The sequence below is a fragment of the Balaenoptera ricei genome, chromosome 15 (genome assembly GCF_028023285.1).
Source record: "Balaenoptera ricei isolate mBalRic1 chromosome 15, mBalRic1.hap2, whole genome shotgun sequence".
NCBI classification, from domain to species: Eukaryota; Metazoa; Chordata; class Mammalia; order Artiodactyla; family Balaenopteridae; genus Balaenoptera; species Balaenoptera ricei.
This window is the reverse complement of record NC_082653.1, coordinates 21,284,172-21,305,302: the sequence shown is the minus strand read 5'-3', so window position 1 is coordinate 21,305,302 and position 21,131 is coordinate 21,284,172.

Sequence of the window (21,131 nt, the reverse complement as noted above, 5' to 3'; positions counted from 1 at the left end):
TGATGTATAGTGGACAGAACTGGAGAAGAAGCCAGGAGAGCTCTGTGGCCTTGGGCAAGCCTCTTGCCCTTTCTGAGCCCTTGTGAAAGATGAGAGGATTGGGTCTCAGTGAAGGGGAGCAGGCACTGTGGCCAGGAACAGCCCCAGAGGGGACTGGAAAGAGGAAAAACCTCTCCCTTCACAGTGCCCATATTTTAAGTATTGCTTTGGACAATCATGTCATTTTGTAAAATGGTATTTAAGTTCTGTTTGAACATTAAGGGCATAAGTTAAATGTCACTTTTACTTCATTCAAGTTTTTTTCTCCCCAGTCTAGCTCTCAGTGGGTGTTGTCCTTCCAGTGAGCTAACATGGGAGCTTGGTGATGAGGATGTCTTGCTGTGTTTCTCAACGTGGTCTGTCCACACCTTGAACCTGAAGCCACCCAGAGGGGCCAGGAAGAGAATCAGAGGGGGAGGCTTGGAGTCATGACGACAATTGTTGAAGGGTGGGGGGCTTCAGGGGCAGCTTTTCTGGGATCCTGTCCCACCCCTCTCCTATGGTCCCAGGTCTCTTCCTCCTCTTTCCCCTACCCTGGGTCTGTCTCCTTGGGACAGGTGAAGCCTCATTCATTCAACAATGAATTTATTAAGCCCTTAATATATGCCAAGAGCTTTATAAGTTTAATCTTCAGAGTAATCCAGGTCTTCATTTGTGTTCCCCCAGAAGCAGACCCTGAAACAATGATTCAAGTGCACGGAGTGATCCCAGGAAACACAAGGGAGTGGGAAGTTAAGAAGGGGAGGCAGCCCATAAAAGGATGCATCATCAAGCAAGTTACCACTGTGGGCACCAGAGCTTAATTCTCCTGGAGAACTCTGAGAAACAATGGAGAAGATACTCATCAGTTATCCACACCCAGAGGGCAAGGGAGCTGGGTATTTATTCATCAGCTCCTGTGAGTGACTGGCTGAGGGCTCCTCCTGACAAGGGTGGGCATTTCGTTCCCTGGCACTTCCAGCCAGCATGAGCACAGGCATAGTTTGCTCCGGTAGCCAGAGATAGCCCTCAGGTAAAGGAATGTAGATGCTGGCAATTAGAAGTTAACCACTGGACACTGAAATGGTAGGTGATGAAAGGATATTGCTGGTGCATTGATAGTACCTGCTTGACCCTGTAAGGTGATGATGATGATGGTGATGAGAATGAGTGTGATGGTGATGTTGGTGATCATCATGGCGATGGTGATGGTGATGATGGTGATGCTGGTACTTCTGCTGCAGCTGCTGATAGTAGTGATGATGATAACGATGATGGTGATGCTGATGATAGTGACGATACCGAGAGTTTTATAAACTTAATCTTCACCACAATCCAGTGTTTTAGTTTGAGTGAGGATGTGATGACGGCAGCTAATAGTCACTAAGCACTAAGTATGTACCAGATACTTTACATATGTTAGCTCCTTTAATCCTCACAACAATCTTCTGAAACACAATATTATTATGGACAATAAATGACAGGATTCAATACCAATGCAGGTTAGTCTGGTGTCAAGATGCAAGCTCTTAACTATTTTAGACTACAAATCCACACTATTTTGCCTTAAATATCTATATTTTAAAATATTTTCATGATAATCACTTTGTCAGTCTCCCCTTCTCTCTCCCCACCTCCCACAACGCAAACACCCTCAGAAGCAGAAAGAGGGAACCAAGAAAACTTAGTGAGGAGGGATCGACATTAATCCTAGAACTGCCTGGCGGGGCATGTGGAGATTGTAGCAGGTTACAAGCCTTTAAGCGGTCTCAGTTTCCCCAGCAGCCCCATCCGAAGAGCATAGACTGGATGAAGCATGAGTTTAGCCCAGCAGTAGCCCCAAAGTCCTATGAAATAGGTATTACCATGGTCCCATTTTACATATGAAGGAACTGAAGTTCAGAGAGGCTAAACCGTGTGTCTAAAGTCACACTGAGAGTGAGAATCTTGGATGCCCGATTCCAAATCCAGTGCTCCTTCAGCCACACCACGATTGCCTGAAGCAGGAAAAGGACCTGGTAGGTGCTAGTGAGAGAGGACAGTCGAGAGCAGAAGTAGGGAGATTGGGTAGATTTTCCATATTGGGTTCAGCTAGAGTTGCTGCTTCTGTTCCCCAATTCCTCCCTGCCCCCTACAGACCACCTCCAAGCCCTGCTGGACCTCCCACCAAAATATATCCCAATCCCCCCACTTCACTCCTTTGCTCCTACTGTCATCCTAGTCCAAGCCTCTGTCATCTAGATGCCTTTGACGATGATGATGATGATGATGATGGTGATGATGATGGTGGTGATGGTGATGATGATGATGATGGTGGTGGTGATGGTGATGATGATGATGGTGGCGGTGATGGTGATGATGATGATGGTGGTGATGATGGTGGTGGTGATGATGGTGGTGGTGATGGTGGTGATGATGGTGGTGGTGATGGTGATGGTGGTGATGATGGTGGTGGTGATGGTGGTGATGATGATGGTGGTGGTGATGATGATGGTGGTGATGTTGATGGCAGTGGTGGTGGTGGTGGTGATGGTACAAAGTCTCAGTGGCTTCCATGCCTTTTAACTACTCTCTCTCCTTGCCCTCCTATCTATCCTCTGTACGGCAGCCATAGTGACCCTTGTAAAACAAAAATTCAATTCTATTAAAAGCCCTCTTACTGAAAACCTTCCAGAGGGATCCCACACCACTTAAAGTAGTATCCCAACTCCTTACCCTGGCCTATGAGGTCCATCCACTGTCTCTGATGACACTTCACCCACCCTGCCTGTCGCTTTGCAGAGCCAGCCACATGAGCCTCCTTTCCATTCCTCAGACATACCAGGTTCATTCCTGCTTTGGGGCATTTGCACGTGCTGTTCTCTCTGCCCAGAACATTCCCCCCTCAGCTACTCTCACAGCCAGCTTCTTTCACCTCCTGGTCTCAGCTCACATGTCCCTTCCTTCCAGAGGCCTTCTCTGACCATCCTCTTTGAACTGTTTGAAGTTGCTTCCTCTCTTCCTCTCTCTCTCTCATCACCTTAATTAATTTTCTTCCTAGAATTTATCATTACCTGAAATTATCATATTTAATTAGTTTTTCCCCATCTGTGACCCTGACTAATATGTAGCCCCATGAAAGCAGAGACCATGTGGGACTTTGCTCACCTTTGTGGATATAATGGTGCATAGTAGGTGCTCAGTAAAAATCCACTGGATGAATGAACAGATACATGAATCCCTGTCTGCTCCTCTATTTCCTCCAGAAACTGTTGTCCTCACTACCTGACTTTACCTCCCTGGTTTGATGTGTGAAAATGAGGAAATGACCTATAGCAAGTGCTCATTCAGGGCTGTCATTATTATTATTAATTATCAACAAGAGCCAGGCGGCCTGAAATGGTGAGTAACGATATTATCTCCCCCATGGTTCTCAGCACCTGCTCTGGTCCCATGGCATGCCTCACCCCCTCATTAACAAGGCTGGGATCCCAGGGAGCTGTGTGGTTGGAGGGACAATCCTTTAACCTTAGCAGGAGGAGGAGCATGTGCCTTGGTGGGTGCTGGGAGCCCAGGCCTGGCTGTGCTAACTTTGTACTCAGAGAGGGCCGTCAGCCATCAGCGGAGGAGCCGAGTTTAATCGCATGTTGGTTTCCCCATTCATCTTCTGCGCTATCCGAGGGCTCACCTTTTGCCACCCTGTGGCGTCATGGTGACGGATGATCTCACACCAGCCCTGCTGCTGGGTTAGCACAACTCACAGTGCGTGCCCAGCTTCTGCAGGCTCTTTGCCGTCTGGACTTGGGCCGAGATCATGTTTCTTTTAAGGAGCCTTGTTTTGTTATGGTGGTAGGTGCAAAGGGGCGTGCGTGGATCCAATGTGCACGGAGTGTCTGCTACTGAACACCTCTCTGAGGAGGTGACAATGGAACTGACACCGAAATGAGAAGGGGCCAGCCATCAGAAGAGCTGGGAGAAGAGGTTTGCAGATAGAGGGAACACAAAGGACTCAGCTATGGCCATAGTTGCTGGAGCATCACGTGCCGGGGCAGAGAGGTTGTCTAGGGTAGCTGGACTAAGGGATGGATCAGGCTCCCTCCCTGAGATTCCCCAACCCTCCCCCCTGCTTCATCCAGGCTCCTCCCACCCTTTGTCCCCACCTACAGCAGAGTCACTCCACACCTGTCCCCTTGCTCCTCCTCTGCTCCCCATGTTGGCACCACATTTTCTGAACTTACTCTGTCTTCTCTGGCCTCAGAGCCTTAGCTTGTGCTTTTCCCTCTTCTGAGAATGCACTTCCACCCCATTTCTGCCTGCTGAAAATTTCCAACATGCAATCAGCAAAAATTTCTCCTGAGAGCCAGGCACTGGGGATGGAGCGTTGAATCAACACAGACCTTCCTTTCAGAGTTTACCATCTAGGGAAGGAAGAATGATGTTAAAATAACTCATCCCACAAATTGCTATTTGCTACTTACCATTGTATTGCTAATTACAGTTGTGGGGAGTGAAACGAAAGAGAGGGGAAGTGGACTAGGTCTGAAGTTTCCCAGGAGGCTGAACTTGAAAGATGAACAGGTGAGAGGTGGAAGGGCCCTCTGGGCAGGAGGAACAGAGCGTGTTAGCCTCTGAGCAGAGGAACAGAGCGTGGAGGAGACACTGAAAGGCTGGCGTGGCTGGAATTGAGAGAGGGCAAGGGGGCAGTGGGCAGACTGGGCAGGGGCTGGAAATGGATCCAAAGAAGTTTGGGAAGACTGGAAGGGTTTAAATCTACCAAACCACCAGCCTGGGAATTCTGAGACTGCCCCCAGGTTTGCTCTTAGCAAAACTAAATATGGCCCCAAACGCCCTCGCATGGGACTGTCTGTTGGTCTGCTCTGGGCTCTGGTTGGTGCCCCTCACTGCCCCAGGCCCTCCCAAGGGGTCTCGTATATTCTTCGAGGCCTTCATTCAAGTCCCTCCTCTTGGAGAAGCCTTCTAACCTTGAAATCAGAAGAGATCTCGCCTCCCACGTCCTCCCCGCACTTGGCCCTTGGCTCTTAGGGGCACTGGTGTGAAGGTGAACATTCCTCTGGCTGCCGCTGGGGGAAGGGCAGCCCAGGCTCTGCGGGGGGTGAGGGCAGGAGGGTGCTGCCTGGTACCTGGCTGTGGGCAGGTGACTCTCCCCCTGCACGTCCTGGGATCCACACCGCTGCCTGCTCCTCACACCTGGATTCTGTAGGATACGTGCAATTGCGATCTATAAGGGACTTCGTCCATAGACTGCGGGTGGCGGGAGGGGTGGTCTCCTGTCCTGATTTTCAAGTCTAGATGGGGAACAAGCCAAGGTCCGCTGCTGTGCTTTGCAAGTCCCTGGAACCACGGCTAGGGTGGTAGAAACGAAAAACGATTCCTGGCAAACCCATCCTGCTGCCCCCTTCCCCCTCCGCGGGCTGCTCAGAGGGTGGGAGATGCCTTCTATTGAGAACCCCTCTTTCCACACCAGCCACTTTGCGTTCTGGGAGAGGAGAAGGGGAGCCACTTTCATTGTCCCTGAACGTTGGCTGGCAGGAGGCCCAGGGAGGGGGGGTCCTCAATAGGGAATCTGCAGCTGCCTGTCTTTAAGGTAAAATTACCGTAATTACTCCAATTACCAAATCCATCAAGAGCTTTGGACTGAGGAGGCCGGTGAACAATCACTTCTGAGGAGTGTGAGTCATGGGGTTGGGGGCACAAAGTGTAGGAGGGGGCAGCGGTTGACGTCAGACCAGGCTCTTGATTGGGGTGGGGGTGGGGAAATGCAGAGAAATCATGATTAGCCAAGACCCTGCTTTGCTGCCTCAGTGAGATTTTTCTCCTATATTGGAAAGAAAATTTTTAAAAAACCCTCTCTCTGGCTTCTCCTTTCACAGAACCCTGCACCCCATGGCCAACTGACTTTGTTTGTCTTTACCTCCTATGAGAGTTAAAAGAAACAAAACAAAATAAAACAAAAAAAAAGCAGCTGGCATCTCCTACGCTCTTGCTGAGGGCCAAGCTCTGTGCAAAGAGCTTTTCAACTTTCATCCCTTCCAACCTCATGGAGCAGGTTTACTCCAGTTTTACAGATGTGGGCGTTGTGCCTTTCCTCTTGGCTTAGATGCTCCAGACGCCAGACCCTGGGCGTGGTTTGCTTCTGTGCCCCTCAGCCCTGTCGCACCTGGTAAATCTGCTCTTGGCACATAAGAGATATTTGGTGAAGGAAATGAAGTATGAGGCTGACAGGTTTGGTGGGTTACTGGGAAAATCACCTTACTGGTCAGGCCCCCTTAAATCACCCCATCTCCTCCCTCCCTTCTCCATCCAGCTTACAGCCTGGACTTTGGGGCCTGGAGCTCCTGGTAGGGCTCACTCAGAGTGCAAGATGACCATGACCCCCGGGCCCACCCACTTAGACAGAAGGGTGACCCTGATCACTCATGAAGATGATTTCAATGCTGTGTAGTTGTGTATATTTTACCACTACTCAAAATGTATACATAACATAAAATTTGCCATTTTAACCGTTTTTAGGTGTGCAGTTCAGTGGCATTAAGTACATTCTCATTGTTGTACAACCATAGCCACCATCCATCTTCAGAATGTTTTCATCTTCCCAAACAGAAATTCCGTACCCATTAAATAGTAACTCCCCATTCCCCTCTCCCTCCAGCCTCTACCAGTAACCACCGTTCTATTTTCGTCTCTATGAATTTGACTACTCTAGGGACCTCGTGTAAGTGGAATCATACAACATTTGTTCTTTAGTGTCTGGCTTATTTCACTTAGCAGGATGTCTTCAAGGTTCATCCATGTTGTAGCATGTGTCTGAATTTCATTCCTTTTAAAGGCTGAATAATGTTCCCTGGTATGTATAGACCACATTTTGTTTATTTGTTCGTCCATTGATGGACATTTGGTTGTTTCCGCCTTTCGGTTATTGTGAATAATACTGCAGTGAACAGGGGTGTAAAGTATCTGTTTGAGTCCCTGCTTTCAATTCTTTTGGGTATAGACCCAGAAGTGGAATTGCTGAATCATACAGTTATTCTATGTTTAATTTTTTAAGAAACCATCATACTGGTATATATATATTTTACCACAATTTTAAAATACCCCCCAAAATGATGTTAACTGTTACATGATTATTTCCCCCAGATGCTGAATAAAATGGACATTCCAAGAAGGGGCACCCTCTGGTACTCTGCCAGACTACTCATATACCCCTTTGAAAAGCATGGCTATCGTTCATTCATTTATTTACTAATTCTGCAAATATTGGCTGGGTACCCTGTGTCAGGGATCCTACTAGATTCTGGGGATATAATGATGAGGAAACTGGACACAATCCCAGACTCCAGGGCTTACAGCCTGGAGGGGAGGCAGGCCTCGGAGGCATTAAAGGCCCAGAGCCATTCTCAGAGCCCAGACCTAGAGGCAGTGTCTCAGCCCTCAGCAGGGATGCTTCTTGGTGGGCTGGCCCAGACCCTGGTGTCCCTTCTCTTCCCTAGGTCTCAGGTTTCTCATTTGTGAAATGGGGATGATCAGTCCCCCCTTCCCACTTCATTGGCATGGCAAGATTGGACTCTCTTCCTCTCATTTTCCTTCCCTATGTGTGAGATCAGTAAGAGAATTATCATGTCCATTTTACTGACAAGCAGACTGAGGTTTAGTGAGGCAGAGCCAGTCCCGTGCCAGCCCTACTGAGTTCTCAGCAAGGTCTTTCACTGGACAGTCTCCCTCTGTGGATCTTCTCTCCAGTCCCCAGTTTTCCTCAGCCTGTGGGGCACTGACCACTCCTCCAGCTGGGCTCCTGCTGAAGGTCAGTGCATCCTGGTGTCTGAGGGCAAAGACACTGGGGCTTTGCAGGAACCTCCCAGGGCACCTCCCCCTGACTTGCTTCCTTCCACCTGGCATGGACCACTGGGCTCCAGCTGAGGCATCAGTTCCCACAGTTCTGGAAGTTGGAAGTCCAAGATCAAGATGAAGCAGGTTTGGTTCCTGCTGAGGTCTCTCTCCTTGCCTTGCAGATGGCTGCCTTTTTGCTGCGTCCTCACATGGCCTTTCCTCCGTGCGTGTGCATCCCCGGTGTCTCTTCCTCTTCTTACAAGGACCGCAGACCTTTATGATCTAATTTAACCTTAATTACCCCCTTAGAGGCCCTATCTCCAAATCCAGTCACATTGGGGGTTAGGGCTTCAACCTCTGAAATTTGGGGGCAACGCTTGTGGACACAATTTAATCCATAACAACTACTCAGAAATTAAAAGGAAGAAATTAATGATAAATAAGAGAAGCCAGACACAAAATGTATACACTGTGTGATTCCCATGATACGAAATGCTAGAAAGGTCAAAACAAGTCTATAGTCATGGAAAGCACATCTGTGGCAGCTGGGGCTGGAGGGATGGGTGGGAGAGTCAGTGAGGGGTTTGACTGCAAAGGGGCAAGAGGGAACCTTCTGGGTGATGAAAGTGTTGCCTCTTGATTGGGGTGGTGTCTGTATGGATGTATACATTTGCCAAAACTCACTGAACTGTACACTGAAAATGGGTGCGTTTTATTCTATGTACAATTATGCCTCAATAAAACAACAAATTAAAAACCCTACCTCAAAGGGTTAAAAATAAGGTTCAAGTTAGGTGGTTGTTCAGAGTAGATGAGCTAATGCCTGCAAAATGCTTAGATTGGAGTCTGGCACAGAGTAAGTAAATGGTAACCATGGTAACCGGAAAACAAAACTTTTGCTCAATAAGTGGGGCAAGAGAGAGAAATAAACACAGAGGGCACACATGGGAGGGGAGGTGGAGGGGGAAGGGGGTGAGGGGAGAGGAAGAGCAGACAAGCAGGGGCTGTGAACTTGGTTCCCTGGGATCATCGCTCCCTGCTGACCCAGGGGAGGAACCCCCATCACCTGTCAGCATCTTCTGGGCCCCGGGGAACAGCCACCCACAACTCAGCCCCTGCTCTGTCCCCAGCCTGCTTTTCTTCATTCATTCATTCATTCCTCCACTGAACATACACACTGGACCGCTACCCAGTACATCAAAAGGCATCAATAGCTGCTTGTATTTACTGAGTGCGTTTTGGGTGCGGGACACTGCTCAGCGCTGGACATTTTAGGTTGAACCAAACGAAAGAGCAGATGTTTGACAGGTTTTCACTCCCCAAAACAGCAGCTTACTGTGGTTCAACCAGATACATGATCACGTTCCATCCTCTGTAGAGGAGATATTGTTATTCTCCTTTTTGTGGCTGAGAAGAGTGATGTTTGGGAAGGTGAAGTGGCTGGCCCAAGGCCCCACAGCTATAAGTGACTGGATTTGAATGCAGGTCTGACTCTGAAACCCTTATATTACATGTTCCTTGCCCTTAGAGAGCCATTCTAGGGGCTTCCCTGGTGGCTCAGTGGTTGAGAATCTGCCTGCCAATGCAGGGGACACAGGTTCGAGCCCTGGTCTGGGAAGATCCCACATGCCGCGGAGCAGCTGGGCCCGTGAGCCACAACTACTGAGCCTGCGCGTCTGGAGCCTGTGCTCCGCAACAAGAGAGGCTGCGATAGTGAGAGGCCCGCGCACCGCGATGAAGAGTGGCCCCTGCTCGCCACAACTAGAGAAAGTCCTCGCACAGAATTGAAGACCCAACACAACCAAAAATAAATAAATAAATAAAATTAAAAAAAAAAAAAAAGAGCCGGTCTAGTGGGGAGATGAACACATTAAGTATGCCTCCCTGGGTCCCCCTGAGGATCTCCCCTGAGTCCCCAGACAGGCTGCCCTCTGCTCTCTAGACCCTGGATATGAGAGTCCTTGGTCTTCTGAGGATGCCGAGGCCCTACCACGCCTGACCCCGGCTCCCTTGCCCACCAGGACATCCTACCCCTGCCTGGCCTGCCTCCTTAGGCCTTGGGGGGCTTGTTGTACGGGCAAAGCTGGCTGGGCCCCCGGCTGCGGCAGTATCCGTGCTCTTCTGCTGCCCCAGGATTTGGCCTCATTCTGCCCATCTTATCCTCACTCTGGGCCAACCCCTCACCAGCCTTGCCCTCTTTCCAGCCTCCCTCTGAGTTTCTGTTTGTCTTTAATTCACAGCTCATTAGCAGATGAAAGAAGTAGAGATACCTTGTGTCCAAGAGTCCCTCAGGCAGCCCCCTCCTCATACTCTGTGAGGTGCCGCCCTTGGCACAAGGCAAGGGACTCTCCCTTGGGTGCTCTTCGTGAAGCAAGAGAGAGGCCGGGACCTGGCTCCGGGCTCCCCCATCCATAGCTGGGCCAGACACTGAGCTGGCGGGGGCTGAGGCCGAGGCGCTGGGAAGCAGCATCAGCCCCCTCCTCCAGAGCCTGAGCAGGACAAGGACAGTTAATTCCTCTGGTGTTATCAGCTGGGCACAGGCGTTGGTTGCATAGCAACCCAGATTGCTCTCTGTCTCCAGTGCTCAAAAAGAAAAAAAAAAATCAGCATTTTCTCCGATTCCACATCAGTGAGATGGAAACGGACCCGGGGCAGCTCTGACTCCCTGCCCCCGAGTGTGACTAATTTCCAGGGAGCTTCTACCCATACCCCTTGGTGGGGTTCCCACTCTTAAGGCCTGCACCTCCCTCTTGCCTCCCACATACCAGGCTGGGTGTAGGAATCCACCAATCACAGTAGCATGCAGCTGGGCCAGGAGCTGAGTCTGGGTTTGTGCAGAGGAATGCTGGGCAGGCCGGGGATCTGGGTGATAGGGTGTGAACTGTGGGAGCCCCGGCCAGTGCTGGCAATGGCATTGATTTCTTCATTCATGAAGAAATATTTATTGAGCACATACCGGATGCCATAACCCTAAACTCCCCAGATTTGGTGGCTTAAAGGTGGCTGCAAATTCTTTGCCACCCCTCTCATGGACAAGTGTAGTCTATTTCCCTTCCTCTTAAATCAGGGCTGGTTCTGTGGCCTGTTTGACCAGTAGAATGGGACAGTAGTGACACTGTGTAACTCTGAAACTGGGTCCTAAGAGATCAGCAGCTTCTGCCTTTGTCACTTGAAATACTCCTTCCTGGAACCCAGCCACCATGATGTGAGGAAGCTCAAGCAGCCATGTGGAAAGGCTCTCCTGAAATCTGTATCATTTGCCATATGAGAAAGTCACATGATGGCATGTGAAGCAGAAAAATCATCCAGTTGAACCCTACCAAATCCTTGACCCACAGACTCACAAGCAAATAAAATTATTCTCGCTTTAAGCTAGTAAGTTTTTTTAAATTAATTTTTATTTTATATTGGGGTGTAGTTGATTTACAATGTTGGGTTAATTTCAGGTGTACAGAAAAGTGATTCAGTTATACATATACATATATCCATTCTTTTTCAGATTCTTTTCCCATATAGGTTATTACAGAATATTGAGTAGAGTTCCCTGTGCTATACATAGGTCCTATCTACTGTTGATTATCTATCTTATATATAGTAGTGTGTATCTGTTAATCCCAAACTCGTAATTTATCCCTCCCCCCTACTTTTCCCCTTTGGTAACCATAAGTTTGTTTTTGAAGTCTGTGAGTCTGTTTCTGTTCTGTAAAGAAGTTCATTTGTATCATCTTTTTAGATTCCACATATAAGTGATATCATATGATATTTGTCTTTGCCTGACTTACTTCACTTAGTATGATTATCTCTAGGTCCATCCACATTGCTGCAAATGGCATTATTTCATTTTTTTATGGCTGAGTAATATTCCATTGTATATATGTACCATATCTTCTGTTGATAGACATCTAGGTTGCTTCCATGTCTTGGCTATTGTAAATAGTGCTGCAGTGAACATTGGGGAGCACGTATCTTTTCAGAGTATGGTTTTCTCCGAAAGCTAGTAAGTTTTGGAGCAGCTTGTTAGGCAATAATAACCGAGACACCAGGAAAACTTACTTTTTTCATTCATAGATTCCCAGATATCAACAACATGGCTTAGGTACCTGATGTTGCTGGGCCCTGTGCTAAGCGCCAAAGCAAAATGCCACCCAAGAGAGCTGAAGTCCAAAATGCTGGAGGGCTGAGGGGTATCAAGAGATGGCAGAGACACAAGAGAATAGAACCAGGAGCTGAGACAGAAGCAGATAATGACTAGAAGTCACTTGTAATTAGAGGGGTCAAAAAAGGAGGTGAGGAAGGCAATCTTGGTTCCTGACCAGACCACATAGTTTTAAATTTGGGTACCAGCTCTGCTTATTTGGAAATGGGTGTCTGGACCATACTGGGAAACATTCTGAAGCTAAGTCAGTTCCAGAGAGCTGTGATTGATTAGTGATGTCTACAGTGGGTAGGCAAGGAGAGTAGAGACATATGTGTCATACATATGCCTCTTGAGCCCACACTGTCTGCTGGCCTCAGTGACTAACTCTCCTTGGCCTGCTTGGGTGTGGAGAGAGGCTGGAAAACAGGGTGTTCAGGCAGGTTTCAGGAGGGCTGGAGCAGAGGACCCCACGTGTGCACTCATACTTTGAGACCCGGAGTTTCAGAGCTCCACATAAACTAGCAGGGCAGCTTCAGAGGGTTCATTTTAGCTTAGTTTTTGTTTTGTCTTGTTCATGTCTTGTATTCAATTCATTTCAAAATTCCATTGTCTCATTCTGTGAGGTTGGGTCAGATTTTCTTGACCCCTACCACACATCAAAACCACTGACTGGGACTTCCCTGGCAGTCCAGTGGTTAAGACTCCGCGCTTCCAGTGCAGGGGGCATGGGTTTGATCCCTGGTCAGGGAATTAAGATCCTACATGCCACGCAGCCAAAAGATTAAAAAACAAACAAAACAAAAAGCCGCTGATCATGGCCAACAGGCATGGGGTGGGGCAAAGCTGTGGTGTGTAGAGGGTGTGGGATGGAATGGGAGGAGATGTGGCTGGAGACCTGGGTTCTCAAAGTGTGATCCACTGACCAGCAGCATCGGCAGCCTGGGAACTTGGAAATGCAAATTCTTAGGCCTTTCCCCAAACCTACTAAATCAGAAACTCTGGGGCTGGGGCCAGAGGCTGTTTTAACAACCCCTTCAGATGGTTCTGGTGCACACTTACATTTGAGAAGCCCTGGGTTAGGAAGAGCAGAGGGAAGAGCCATGGAGGGTCTTCTGTGTGACATGGAGGGATTCCAGGTGGTTTGCAGGTCTAGGACTTCCCCCTTGCTGCCTCCAGAGTTTTCCTCCTTCTTGGACACCCCTTGACAAGAGCTCAGTGGAAGAAGCAATTTCCTCACTCTCTTTTGGCAGCCCCTGTCCTTGTCTCTCTCTCCCGCTCGAGGGACACTTTTGCCATGTATTCCAGCATCAGTCACAATGATGTCATCACGGGTAACTGTGGGTAATTCCCTTACTCTGATATGTCCATGATGTGTGCAAGTATCATATCAACCACTCCTACAGTTCAGTCCTCGAGCCCTGACTTCCAAGTGAAATGTGACTTCTGAGCCAACTTCATGTGTGTGAGGCCTGGAGAGGGCTCCGCCAAGCACTGATGGATTTGCTGATGGGATAGTGATGGAGAAGGAATCCCCTGGAAGCATCCTCCACTCCTTCACCCCAGTCTTTGACCTACTAACTGATTCCCACACCTGGCCTTCCTGGGATGCCCCCTCTTCCATGAAGCCCTCCCTGCCTGCCACTCCCCACCCCCATCTGGATTATGCCCCTCCATCACTATGAGCCTACAGCCCCCTCGACCTTCCCCACTGTAGAAACTTTCATGCTGTTCTCTGATCACTTGTTTAACTGTCTCTTTCTCCACCACAAGGCTGGGATCTTGTGCATCTTACTCAACGTGACATCCCCAGGACCCTGCCCACAGTCACCTCCATTCCAGTTCCAGTGTCACGCCAAGGGCTTTATGGGCATTGTGTCATTTAAACTTGATACCTGCCTTATGAGATGGGCATTTTTTTCATCCCCATTTTACAGATGAGGAAACCGAGGAACAGGAATAAAATACATTGCCCAAAGTCATACGGCTAGTGAGTCACAGGCAGCCTGCCTCCAATAGATAACGACATCTTGTTTTGTGAGTATTATTGTTCTTTTTGTTTTCGTTCCAGGGAGGGGGAAGATGAAAAAAATTTCCTGAGCATCTTCATGGCCCCTGGAGTCTGCAGCCCCCTCCTGACTGCTGGCCTGAAGTCCAAGCAGCACTGCTTTCATTCTGAGGGACACTGAGGAAGGACCTGGCAGAGCTGAGTCTTGTCTGGGACCAGGGGCCACTACATTTTGGGGACAAGGAGCCAGTGTCTCTGCCTAGACTCGGTCATGGTCCAGGGATCTCAAGGGAACTGTCCCTGCAGGGCGCTGGCTGGCAGCTCTGGCAGATAGTACCTCCCAGCTCCCCCTCACTGGGGGCTGTAGCCATTAGCTCTGCAAATTAGCATCGTAATTGCCTTTTAACTATTCATAGATGTGAAAGAGATCAGGCTGGCCCCGCCCCTCCCCCTCCCTACCCAGAGAATGCCTGGGCCTCCCTCTCTGGCCGGGAACACCCCCTGCCCACCCTCCCAAGAAGGGAGCTTCAGGTGCTCCAGCCCCTAAGTGAAGGTGATGATCCAAACCTCAGAAGCCCATTGTGAGGCATGGAAAATGCCTGGCACAGTTCCTGACACCTGGGAGCGCTTGTTGTCGCTGTTGTTGTTGTGTTTGGAGACCCAGGGAGGGCAAACATTTGCAAGTCGGTAGCACTCAGGTTTTCTCTGCAACCAGCTCAGGGCTCTTCCTGCGCCGCTGTATCAGTCTTCATCATTCCCTGCCAACCACGACTAGAGGACTTGCAATCACATGAGCGGAGAGTCAACAAGACTTGCCTAAAGATATTCCCCTTTCTCATCATAATTAGAAGATTTTTTTTACTATAAACCAATCAGGGCTTAATTAAGACAGGGGATTTACCCCAACTGTGTTGGCTACTGGATCATCTAGTTTGTCTACTGTAAATGTGAAGATGCAGCAGAGTCGTGGTTAAGGGGATTGATCCTGAAGCCCAGCTGCCTGGGTTCAAATCCAGTTCTGCCACTTCCCACAGGGTGACCTTGGGCCAGTTGCTTAACCTCTCCGTGCTTCAGTTTCCCACTCTACAAAATGAGGATGAAAATAACAAACACGTCCCCTGTAGGATTGTTGTGAGGTAGCAATCAGTCAATATGTGTGCAGTACCTAGCATAGTGCTAAGATATAGTAAGTACTAGGTGCTTGCCCTTATTACTTATTAGGCGTCTTATTTTTTACTCGCTTGTATGGCTTCTATATTGCATTTTTGGGGAGGGAGTTTCTGCAGTGATCTTCAGCAAGATGTTCTTAGGCCAGTCACCAACACATGGACCACAGACAAAGGGCTTTCTTGCCTTTAGTTTCCACTTGAATCTGAGTCAGGCCAGGAGGGGAGAGCCTCAAGCTGGCCCCATTAACAGATGGGAAAACTGAGGCTCAGGAAGGTTAAATGACTTACCCGAGGTCACACAACCTGTAAATGGGAAGCCTGGTTTTGAATGCAATCAAGCCACCGGTGCTGGGAGCCAAGTGGCCATGGGCCACAGCAGGCCCTGCATCTTCTCAGCCCTCCCGGCAGCCCCTGTCACCAGCATCTCCATGTTGGATGCAAATGCTAGATCCTTCTTCAATGTGAGAGGCAAGATACCACGCAGTGGTTAAAAGCACTGATAAACTGAGGTTGATGCGAGGATTAAACAAACTTATATTTATAGTGACCAGCACGGTGTAAGGCACATAAGTGCACAATGAGTAATCTCTATTATTGTGACTAGTCCTGTTATTATTTAGCTCTGAAGATCAGCCCTTAATGAACTCACCCGATACGCCACTTCCACGCCTGGATTTTAAACCACCTGCACAGTTTAGTGCTATGTCCTGGCTTCAAATAGGTAAATCCTGTTGTGAGAAGGACATGCCCTCATTAGTCATATTTCAATTTTGCTTGGGCAGAGAAGAAAGTAGCAGCTTGGTGCTGGTGTGTCTTTAACACCTGCCTAGCACTTCCAATCTCCTTTTTTTAAGGGGAAAGCAAGCAGCCTTGTCTGATTTGAGATTTGTAGCATTGTGGTGCTTCATTGTATTTATAGGTATTTTACATTTATGGCCAGAGATACTGGTTTTCCATTTATGGCAGTAATATGAATTCCCTATTAAATAAATGTAAAAATAGCAAACAGCAATAGTTGAAATTTAGTAAAATAGTTGAAAATAGTACCAGTTGAGTCAATTTAAAGAAAGATATTAAGTAAATAATTAATAGTACAGATGGCATACAGATAAAGCATAACTTTTGGTGGTGAGTTGTAGATGATTAAAACAGGGGACTCTGGGACTTGCCTGGTGGTCCAGTGGGTGAGAATCTGGCTTCCAACGTAGGGGACGCGGGTTCAATCCCTGGTCAGGGAACTAAGATCCCACATGCCTCAGGGCAACTAAGCCTGTGCGCAGCAACTACTGAGCCCACACGCCGCAATGAAGAGCCCTCATGCCACAACTAAGACCCGACACAGCCAAAAATAAATAAATAAAATATTTAAAAATAAATAAATAAAGCTGGCAACTCTGCCTTAATCCGGAGGGTAAGAAGCCTGAGCATTCAGAAAGAGGCCTGGAGGAGACTGGGGGCTGTGGGTAGCCCTTGGAGCCATGGAACCCAGAACTGGGATCAGCCAGGCCACTGCGTACTTCCCCTAGTGTCATCTGTCAAAGGTAAACAAAGCTGGACGCTGGCTGAACGTGGTAAGGATGGTTTTTAATCAGTAACGTACTACTGCAATAAGGAAAAGAGTCCAGTGTGAACTGAACTCAACCCTGATTTGTACAGAGGTGACTGGTCGTGTCAAAGGGAGAATGAGGGGATGGGGGTGGTGAGCGGGGGCTCAGTGGAGTCAGTGAAAACTTACAAGAAGTGGGAATTGGGAGTTGGTCCATGTGAAACCCATCTGGGTTTGCTCCCACCCTCCCGAAGAGGCAGGGAGACAGCGGCCCATTTTCAGATGTTGGTTGGCAGAAACGGTCAATTCATTAGGCAGCCTTGAGTTTTCTCAGGCAGGCACTTTAAGGGGGGGCTTAAGGTATCCTAGGGAAGTGGCCTTGAGCTGTTAGAAACTATGTTAGTGTTTGTTCAAGTCTTTATAGGCCAAGGTTGCGGCCTGGCTGAGAAGAGCGCTCAGGAAAGCAGCTGGAGTTTGGTCAAGGACAGAATCTTTGTCGCTTCTGAGAGGGTCTTAGGCTAGCCAAGACACCACCTGTGCTCTGCTTGGGGTTTGTGGGTGCAGGCGTTGTCCCCAGCTCCCATTTGTCCTCATTCAGTTTCCATTGTGTTTGTTGAAGTTCCGCTGGGAGCCCAGAGATTGAGGGTGGGAGGGGGTGGGAGAGGACAGAGGTCATCTCCCGAGATGACCTTCAGAGTGTTTTAAATAATATAATGATGCCAACAGCTATCTATGAGGGCTCACTGTGTCAAGAGCCATCCATCCACACGTCATTTAATCCTCCAAAAAACTGTGAGACAAATAATATTACCCATGTTTCACAGATGGGGAAACTGAGGTTCAGAGAGGTGAAGTGACTTGTCCAGGGGCACCGAGTAGATGCATGGTGGAGCCAACTGGACCCAGATCTTCCTGATCCCAGAGTGTTTTTACTTGGCTAGTAGAGAGCCAAAGGATACTGTGGTGGCTTTAAAACTTGCCCCCAAACTCTTGCACACTCACTGTCAAGAGGTAGAGTTTATTCCCCTCCCCTTGAATATTGCTGGCTAGGGGCCGAGGCGCAGGCCTACGGAGTAAATCAGACACTCTGTCCAGCACTGTCCAAAGGAAATATACTGCAAGCCATAAATGTAAGCCACATATATCATTTTACATGTTTTAGTAGCCATATTTTTAAAAAATAACAAGACAGGTGAAGTTAATTTTAGGAATATATTTCATTTAACTTAATGGATCCAAAATAGTATCATTTCAACATAGAATCAATATAAAAAGTTATTAATGAGCTATTTTACATACTTTCCTTCACACTAAGGCTTCAAAGTTCCGTCTGCATTTTATGTTTGCTCCACATCTCCAGTGGAACTCATCACCTTTCATGTGGCCAGTAGCCATGTGGCTTGTGGCTCCTGTACGGGGCAGTGCAGCCCTTCAGCGCCAGGTTCTCAGAGTCTGAGGCTGGATTGGCCATGGGGGCCTCGGGAGTCAGGTCAGAGAAGGCCCCGCCCACCATGAGCACCCGCCTTTCCTGACCTGACCGGCCAAGGAGATGCGCTCTTTGACCTGTCCACCCTGCCACCTTCTCTTCCATCATAGCTCCCTTGAGCCTTCACTTCTCAGGAAGAAGGAGGGGGAGGGGGAGGAGAAAGGCGAGAAGAGGAAGAGAAGGAAAAAGAGAAGAACCTAAGACAGGCCAGGCACTCAGCTGGGTACTTGAGAAAGGGGTAGTGAGGGAGAAAGAGGCTGTCCCGCTTTGATGAAGCTTTAAATCAATCAGTGTCTAATTACAAAATTTGCCATGCCTTGAAAGTGAAGAAAATCAACAGGGTGGTATAGGGACTAACAGAAGTGTGGGACTCTACTTCCTAAAGGATGTTCAGGGAGGGCTTCTGGAGGAGGTGACAGTCAGCCGAGAGGGAAGGAGCCCGTCAAGCAGAGTGGGTCAACAGCTTTCCAGGCAGAGGGAAGAACACGTGCAAAGACCCGAGGACACGAAAGCGATTGGCTTGTCCAGGAAACAGGACACTGATGTGTGGGGCACATTAAAGGGCACCATGGTGGGCATGGGCTGCAGCAGGGGCGGGGCCCGATCCCACACGGTCTCGTCACCATGGTGAGGAGTCAGGATTTACTCAACCCTGGGAGTCAGAAAGGATGGTCCACCCCAGTGCCCTGATAGGACGCTGTATGTCCGGAAACACTCGAGGTTGGGCCCAGTCTGGCAGGCCCCGCAGCCGCTGGGGGCCCCAGGCTTAGCTCCTCTCTTTCTCCGCCCCCAATTCTCCCAGGGCGGGGAGGGAGGGGACGCTAAAGGCCCCCCCGAGCGGCGTCCTCGCCCCTCCTGCCGTTGTTTAATCACAGGGCTCTCATTTTCCCGGCAACAAACAATTTTCCGCACGGCTCCAAGCGGAACAGCAAAAGCAAAGCAGGGCTTTTTACTCGTCCACGGATGGCGGCGGAGCGAGCGAGCGAGCACCTCCTTATCTCGCGTCCAGGCCCGCCCCCGGTCCTCCCCCAGATCCCACTTCTGGACCGGAGAACCAGCGCCGGACCCGACCTCCGACCTCAGTAGCCCGGCCTGTGGCGAGCGCCCGCCCGCGCAGGCGCAGAGCGCGCCAGCCTCGGGGTTAGGGGCCGGGGTGGAGGCTCTCGGGCTCCGGCAAGTGCGCGGGCGTCCGCCTCTTTGTTCTCCGGCTCCCGGGGGCGGAAGGCTGGGGGGCCGGCTGCACTGGGGGCGGCACGTGGTCGCCGACTGGGAGCGCCCCCGCTCCCGCCCAGCCCGTTATTCAGACTGGGGTGGCGGGTCGGAAGGGAGTTTGCGGGTGAGTTCTGATCAGTCCTACGCCAAGTCGCGGGACCCGGGTCTCCGCACTCCTAGCCCAGAGCTCTCCCGCTTCTTCATTCAGCGCGGATATCCCTATTTAAGATGTGGGAGGTATTCTCAGGCACTCTGGGAGCGCCAGAGCAGGGACCCCAAACTCACCTGTGAGATCTGGGAAGGCCTCCTGGAGGAGGCGAGTCCACATGCCCGGAGCCGGGGTGGATGGGGTTTTGTCTTGGAGGGCCTTGAATTCCAGGCAAAGGACATGGGGCTGTAACTGAGGGCAACAGGATCTGCAGGGAAACGAGGTTGGGGTGGGTAGTGGGTCTTGATCACATTTGTGTTCTAGAAAGATCCCTCTGGCTTTGGGGGCTGGAGGGATGGGGCGGGGAGACTGGAGTCCAGGGCACCAGGAACCAGGACGCTGCTGTTGTTCTGGCAGGAGAGGGTGTTGTGAAACCTGGGAGAGGTGGGTCACGGGGACAGAGAGAAGACATGAAGAGCTATTTAGGAAGTAAAATCTACCGAGCTAGTGACTGGTTATATTTAGGGAGAGAGGGAGGAGGAGCTGAGGACACCTCCGGATTGTGACTTCGGTGACCGCGTGGAAGGTGGCACCACTCCTGAGAAGCAGGGAAGATGGGAATGTTGCTGGATTCAGCAGAACCTTCCCCATGGCTCCCCCTGCCCTGCCCCTGCCCACTCTTTATCCACAGTAATGACCACCTGAAGTTGTATTTGGATTTGTCCATTGGTTTCTTGTCTGTCTCCCCCACTAGGCTGTGAACTCCTTGAGGGCAGGGGTTTCCTTCTGTTCTCTGTGGCATTCCCAGGTCTTGGAGCAGCACTGGCTGATATTTGTTGAATGAATGAAAGAGGCAGTGCAGGGACCAGGCCTTGCTGGTTTATCACTGAATCCCAGGCCCAGCCCTCAATAGCAGTTTCTTCTAGAAATCCATGAATGAATAAATGGTCACTTCAACACCTAGCAGACAAACTCTAGAGGCAGAATGTGAGAAGTGGTGCCATGAGATACCACCGCAATAATAGATGAGTAATAGCTATGTTTATTGAGTGCTTCCTTCACCCCAGGGCAATGAGTTACCTCATTTAGTCCTTGCATCAACCCCATGAACCAAGGATTGTTGGTGCCCCCATTATGCAGATGAGGAAACTGAGGCTCAGAGAGGTGGAATAACATGTCCAAATTCACATAGCTAGTAAGTGGCAGGACCAGGATCTGAACCCAAGAAGTTGGCTCCAGAAGCTGAACTATTACCACGTCACAGCACAGTAGGTAAATGCTCTGGCTTGTTGGAAAGGGTGAAAGCATCCTCCCAGCCACATGCAAGGCTCTTCCCAGCTAAGATGATCCCCTTCCCAAGGGATCAGAGGCTCCACTTTGCCCCCAGCCAGGCCCAGTGCCGCACAGATCTGAGTGAGTGGAAACACCAGCACTGAGTCAGCTGGCCCTGGCCTCCACTGGGACTGTCACTCTACTTTAGGTGTGTTACAACATTTAATCTTCACAGCAAACTCAATGAAGCCCCCATTGTTATCATTATCCCAGTTTTCCAGAAGGAGAAAGGGGGGCATAGGGGGGTTAGCCA